Source organism: Canis lupus, chromosome 2 (genome assembly GCF_011100685.1).
Source record: "Canis lupus familiaris isolate Mischka breed German Shepherd chromosome 2, alternate assembly UU_Cfam_GSD_1.0, whole genome shotgun sequence".
NCBI classification, from domain to species: Eukaryota; Metazoa; Chordata; class Mammalia; order Carnivora; family Canidae; genus Canis; species Canis lupus.
The window spans coordinates 79,176,484-79,183,319 of record NC_049223.1 but is presented as its reverse complement, the minus strand read 5'-3'; positions in this window follow the sequence as shown (position 1 = coordinate 79,183,319).

The window sequence follows — 6,836 nt, the reverse complement described above, 5'->3', positions numbered from 1 at the left end:
GGCTGGGAAGTGGGGGTCCCCGGAGGTGGCCCTGCCTCATCAGAGAGCTGGCAGCTTGACATCAGGGGATTTGCACAGACATTTACATAATGGTGGCCCCGCCGTGGCCCGTGGGGCGGGGAAAGCACCTGGCACAGGTGGAGAGATTTGCGAACTCTGGGGGGAAAGGAAGGGGCCGGAACTAGGATGGTCCCTTCCTAGGGTATGGTGGGACCTGGGTGGTCTAGGAGAATCCCACCTGGAAGTAGAGAAAGCATGTCCTGCTCACTTGGACACTCCCTATAGCCTTCTGCCACTCGATTGAGGACAGGTCTCATGCCCCTGACGTAGCCAACATTTGGGAGCAAAGGACCCAGGTACTCATCCAAGGGGGCAGAGTAGTCTGGCAAATGGAGCCCAAGCTGAGCCTGGCACACAATAATTCATAGGTAGCATTGGCCCCATAGCAGGTGTTCCAGGAGCAGCAGCCACTGGCAGTAAGAACCAGGCATCACGCTGCGTGCTTGCCGTTCACCATCTCGTTTAATGCTCATGATAAGCAGGGCTGGTGCCAGACCCATTTCACGGATGAGGAAACGGAGCCACGAAGAAGTCTAACCCCCACCCCCCACCCCAGGTTGCACTGCCTGCAAAGCTGGGATTTAAATCCCACAGTCAGATTCTAGGACCTGGCTCTTAATCTCCATGATATATTACATTAGGAGGTTCCTGACTTTGAGAAAAAAAAAAAAAAAACAGCAAAGACAATGGGAGGGGAGCAGGGGGCAGCTGCCACCTGTCAGGCCAACCATCCGTTGCTCGGCTCTGCTAAATGACCCCCCTGCTCTGGGGGTCTCACCCACGTGCGCCAAGGGGCGGGTGTACTGTCAAAAAGGAAAGGTGCAGATTTCCACAAAGTCAAGGGGGCCACCGCCAAGCAGTGGGATGGAGGGGGGAGGTGCCCGCAGACCTGGCACCCATGTGGATCACAGACCCTGTGCGCCTACTGTTGCGTCGGTCCCTGCCAGCCCTGACGACGCATGGCCCAGCGGGAGCCTTGGGGCACCTGTTGTGGGACGCATGAGGCAGACAGGTCCCATCAGGGCCCCTGGGTCCCAGGGCGGTGGGGAGAGGAGGCTGACCCAGAAAGCTGACCGAGAACCCCATGCTCCCCCCCGGCATCCCAGCCCAGCCCAGCCCAGCCCAGCTCCTCCTTCAAGGGCTGGTGGGAGACTTGCCTCCCCTCGGACGCCATCCCTGGCCCCAGAGCCCAGGAGCCACCCTCCCGCCCGTGTCATCACGGGGCACCGCTAGCAACCTCACGGGGCTGACTTGTTCCCGCCAGGAGTGCGTCCGCCCTCGAGGGAGCTTGACGCCACCCGACTCCGGCCAACCCGGATTCAGCATCCACTGCTTGCTGCGTGATCACAGGCAGGTAATAACCTCTCTGATCTCTCCTCTACTGTAACAGAGATCATAATCCCAGCCTGGTGGGTGGGGGTGGGGCCTACGTAAGACGGCAGGAGCCGCGGCGTGCAGAGAAAGGTCACCCAACACTGTCCCTTCCTGGAAGGAAATGAACAGCCCCAGGGGCACTGCGGACACCTTGCTGAAAACACCCAAAGCTTCGTGAAGCTGCCCTGAAAGGGAGCTGGACATCTTTAGCAGCCCCAGAGGGAGCGCCCCTCCCTCTCCTGGACCTCTCCTGGGGTGGAGTCATCCTCCAGGCGGTGAGAACGACAGGGAGAGACACTCAGGATTTCTGTGTGATCTTGGGCCTGTCCCTGCCCCTCTCTGGGCCGATGCCAACCAGTGCTTGGGAGGGGAAACCCCAGCCATGAAACAAAAGGAAGAGCCGTGCCCGGCTGTCTGGAGAAGTGGGTTCTGGGCCTGGCTCTCCCCTCTCCAGGCCTCAGTTTCCTCATCTGTACCAGGGGAGGCCCACTTTGGATCCACCCTCCTCAGATCCACCCTCCTCATCAACAAGTCAAAAGCTCCAGCGTGAGTTCACCCTCTGCCCCCCTCCCTCACCCGGGGTCTTCCCCAGGCCTCTCCCCCTCTTGCCACACCCAAGCTCAGACCCCCTGTCACCTCCTCTCTAGACCTCTCTGGGAGCCTCACGCTGACAGCCTCAAGCAGGGCTCTATCCCTCCTTGCTCTATCCCCTCCTGGGACTCTCCAGTGCCTGCGGCATCGCCTCTGGGCCCCTGGCCTGCAGACTGTGCCCCCCGCCCCCCGCCCCAGCCATCCTCCCTGGCCCTGCCTTTGCAGCCTGCTCCCTCCTGCATCACGTGCCCCAAACCCACGGCCACCCCGGCCTCCCCAGAACGCTCCCAGGATGCCCTGCTGGCACCCCCGAGGCCAGCTACCCGCTGTAGGGCGCATTGCTGGGGGGTCGGCCAGGCACTTCATAGGTGTTATGTTAATTCTCTCAAACACTCTGCACAGCAGCCATGGTTTGTTTTTTTTTTTTTTGGTTCTAAGATTTTATTTATTTATTCATGAGACACACACATAGAGAGAGAGAGAAGCACAGACACAGGCAGAGGGAGAAGCAGGCTCCCTGCAGGGAGCCCAACGTGGGACTCGATCCCGGGACTCTAGGATCACACCCTGGGCCGAAGGCAGGTATTAAACTGCTGAGCCACCCGGGGGTCCCAGCAGCCGTGTTTACTCCCATTTTAAAACAAGAAAGCAGGCTCAGAGCTTAAGCCCCTTGCCAAGAGTCACACCACCAGTAGAACGTAGTAGACCCAGGGGCCCAAGCGCTTAACCCCCCGAGCTGTAGACGCAGGAGCCTGAGAAAGCCATTCACCCAGCGGGCACGGGTGAGCCCACCATCAGGGCCCGAGCGGCAGAGCCAGGACACACAGGGACACGGCGTCCACGCCTCAAAGCCTGGAGGACGATGGTGGCGATGCACATGGTCACTTCCGCTGCTCACGTGCTCTGAGGGCTCACGGCGTGCCGGGCGCTGAGTGGAGCCCTCTCCGTCCCCGTCATCCCACTTCATCCTCACTGCCTTCTGATGTGCTCCTGTCACGTCTCCCCTTTGCAGATAAGGAGGATGAGGTTCAGAGACGGACAGTCACTTCTCCAAAGCCACACAGCAAGTATGTGACTCCGAGAAATCCAAGACCCTAATGGGGGCTGCGGGGAGAGGTGGCTCCTGAGAGGCTCCAATGAGAAAGGAATACGGGGCCCCCTCGATAGGGACGATCTCTCTGAAGACCAACATCTGAAGAAGGAGCACTGGACAGAGAGTCAGGAGTCTTGGCTTCCCGGCCCACCCTGCCCCGACCGCCCTTGGGCAAGTCACGGCCTGTCTCCGGGCTGCAGTCTCCCTAGCTGTAAGATGGACTCGGTGCCTCCTCACCTTTCAGGGGCGAGGATCCCTTTGAGATCCTGACGAAAGCCCCGGACACTGATGCACGCACCGGACAAACCCACTCAATCCCCGAGCGCGAGGCTCGATTCTCGAGGCTCCTCCGCAGGCCCTGGGCCCCATGTTCACACCTGCGTGGCCACTGGTGGCCTAGATGGCAGAGAGCCACGAGAGGCTTATGCAAAGCACTTTGGGGGGGGCAGAGGAAAAGGGGGTCAGGAAAAGCTGCCCATTTGCCTTGCATCTGCTCCCCGCCCCCCACCGGCCCCACGGGTGCTCACGGAAAAGAACTGGCCACATTTGCTTTGGGCTTGGAGGAGCTGCCCTGAGCCCCCTCCTCCCCCTGCCATGGTGCTTAGAGTGGACGGAGCACAGGGGGCGCCCCGAAGAGCGGCCTGACCCCGGGACTTGGGGGCTCCTCTCCTCCGCCTGACCCTCCAATCTCTCTACCCACTTGGGCATCGTCCGTTTGCTGCTCTGCACCCCCAGGCCCCCTCCCACGCACCCTCGCAGCATTCCCCTACTCCTCCTTTCCTCCCTCTGCTGCCTCCTCGGGGGCAAAATTGGGCAGCTGGAAACCTAGCTCCAATCTGGCTCAGGTGGGCCAGGGGCAGGCGGGCGGGACCCCCGCCCCTAGGGAGGTCAGGCAGGCGGGCGGCCGGCCTGCTTCAGAGACAGCTCGGAGGAGGGTCACCGGGGAGGCCTCAGGGCCAGTCCTCGGAGACCCCAGCCTCACCAGTCACTCCTCTGAGAGAAGTTTAAACGTCAAAAGTAGAGCGGGTTGTGCGGCCCCTGGAGGAGGCCACGGGCAGATAGACAACCGGAAACCGTGTCCCCCGGGGAGCAGATGAAGGACTGGGATGGGGACTGGGATGGGGAGGGGGCGGTCCTGTTCCCCGGGGCTCTGAGGCCCAGCGCAGCCCAGGGGCCGGGGGCCAGGACTCCCCTCTGCTTCCTCTCCTAGGAAATGGCCACAGCCACCCTCATTGAGGCCGAGGAAATGAGATTAATAGGTCAGCAAGCTGCTCAATGAGTGATAGCAAATACCACGCACTACGGTGTGGATGGCTTTGTTCCTGGCACGGACCTGGCACGGACCTGGCACGGCGCACTTCGATAGAAGCCTGGGGTCTGGACCCTGGACAAGGCTTCTTCCTAAGGCTCAGATCTGTCCCACCTGGATTCCAATCCAGGCTCTGCCACTTACGGGCTGTGAGCGCTCCCCGGGCATGTCCCCCCCACCCCCGAGCCCTGCTCTGTCCCGATGCCCACCCGGATGCTCATCACGGGCAGACGCCCAACAGAACCTCAGCCCCCTCGCTCTGCCCCGGCCAGTGCCAAGGGCCCCAGGGGCTGAGGGCAATGGCCTGGGGACTTGGGGCCTGGACGGAGGATGGGGCCGAGCCCTCAGCAGAATTCTGATGCACTTGGGCAGCTGGGGGGCTCCCCTTCCACCACCCAAGGTGTGCCAACCACCTCACCAGGGAGTCGAGATTGGCTGCAGGCGTTTGGAGCCGCAGTGACAGCCGGGCCTCAACTTACCACCCAGAAGCTGCTGGGTTCCTGCAAGGGACGAAAGGGTGCTGGTATGGCCACGGGGAAAAGCTCTGCCCCCTTCCCCCTTACTGAGCAGGTATTCTTTCCCTGGGCCTGCTTCCTCATCTGGGAAATGGGGCTAAAATAATACCACCTCCCTCAGCAGCCCGTGTGGTCCAAGGTAACGGGCAGGAGCAGCTGGCCCAGGAACAGGTGCTCGGTGATGCCCAGTGTCTCGTCCCTCCTGGGCACAGGCATCCGGGATGAAGGTGTGAGGACGGGATGAAGATGACAAGTTCTCACTCCCTGAGCACCTCAATCAGCAGGGCACAGGGCCTGGCACATGCCATTCGAGCCTCAGCTCCCTGAGGAATGTCAAGTCTGAGGGCAGGAGAGGGAGCCAAGGCTCAGGGAAACGGGGGTTAAGACGGGACTTGAGCCCGGGCCTGCCTGGTGTGTGCTGCGGGGCGCTGCTGTGGGCAAAGGCCTGGCAGGCAGAGATGGGGTTCATCTCCTGGGGGCGCCCCAGTTCACCCACCCATGCCTCAGTCTCCCCAGCTGTAAAAGGGGAGGAGCAGGGGTGCCCTCCTGGCCTGCAGTGAGGCTCTGGAGACGTGGCACAATGCCTGACCCACAAGCTGCACCTGCGTAATGTGGCTCCAACCACAGGCGGGGACCCCACGCAGGGACCGCGCCCACGTGCGTGGCGGTGGATCAACGAACACAAAGACACACGCTTGTGAAGAGGCTGGGTCTCCACCCTGCCTCTTCCTCAAGCCCCCCAGGAGCTCTGGGTTGGCCTGGAGGCCAGGAGGTGGCACAGGTGGCCCCTCATTTCCCTAGAATGCATGCCCGGCTGGCAGCCTGCAGGGACAGCGATGGCAGGGACATCCGGCCTCAGTCAAATGGTTCACGCTCTGAGCCTGGCCCCGTGGCCGGGCCCCCGACCACAGCAGGGAAATGAAGAGGCTCCCTGGGCCACCGCGGACACGGGCACTTACTGCGGTGGCCATGCAAAGAGGGCAGGCACCGGGCCCTCAGGAGCCCCCAGTCCCAAGCCTGGGGCACGAGAGCAGAGGAACAGAGGGGCAACGGCTGTGAGCCCCCCACCCCCAAACCGCCCGAGTTAAATGCAGGCAAAGGTGCCAGGTTGGGGTGGGGGGGGCAGGCAGTGGAAGAGGAACAGCAGGAAATCGGGGACCCGATAAAGCAGGTGGCAGGGAGCATGGGCTGTGGGCACCCACCGCGGGTTCAAACCCCGGCCCTCCTCCCAACCAGCCGCGTGACCTCTACGAGTCCTTCCACAGAAGGCGGCTAACAGCCAATTAGGTCAACGCCAAGCTCGATGAGACCACGTAGACCAAGTCAACTCTGCAACTGTGTCAGTGTGACCTTGAGCGGATGGCCCCATTTGCTCAGAAACACTTGAGGGGCCCTACACATCCTCTAAACACAGCCGCCACCTTTCCCGCCCGTGAGCTCCAGCCTGGGCCCTCTGGGGGCTGCCCCCTGCTGTTGAGGGTAGCCCCCCTCTTGCACCCATCACTAGCGGCCCCTGGATCAGCCAGGTGAGGGCACTGCAAGGGTGGAGTCTCCATCCCCTCCTCACAGCTCTGAGATCCTGCACACCAATCGCCCCCCGCCCCCCCCGGGACAAGGAGGTGTCAGACGGCAGGAGCAGCTGATGGCGACAGGCCAGGACAGATTCCCCTCCGAGGCAGCCGGCCCACTGGACTTGGAGCCACAGGTTCTGGCCTCAAGCGGACTAGCCGTGGTTGCTCTCCTCGTCACCTGGCCAGCTGAGGGTCTTTCCAAGGCGGGTCGGGGCCATGTGTGGACATCTCGGGGGAGGACAGACTTGGCTTTATGTCCCAGGGATAGGCCCTACCCTTGGCAAGTCCCCTCACCCCCCGCACCAGTTTCCTCTTCTGCAAAA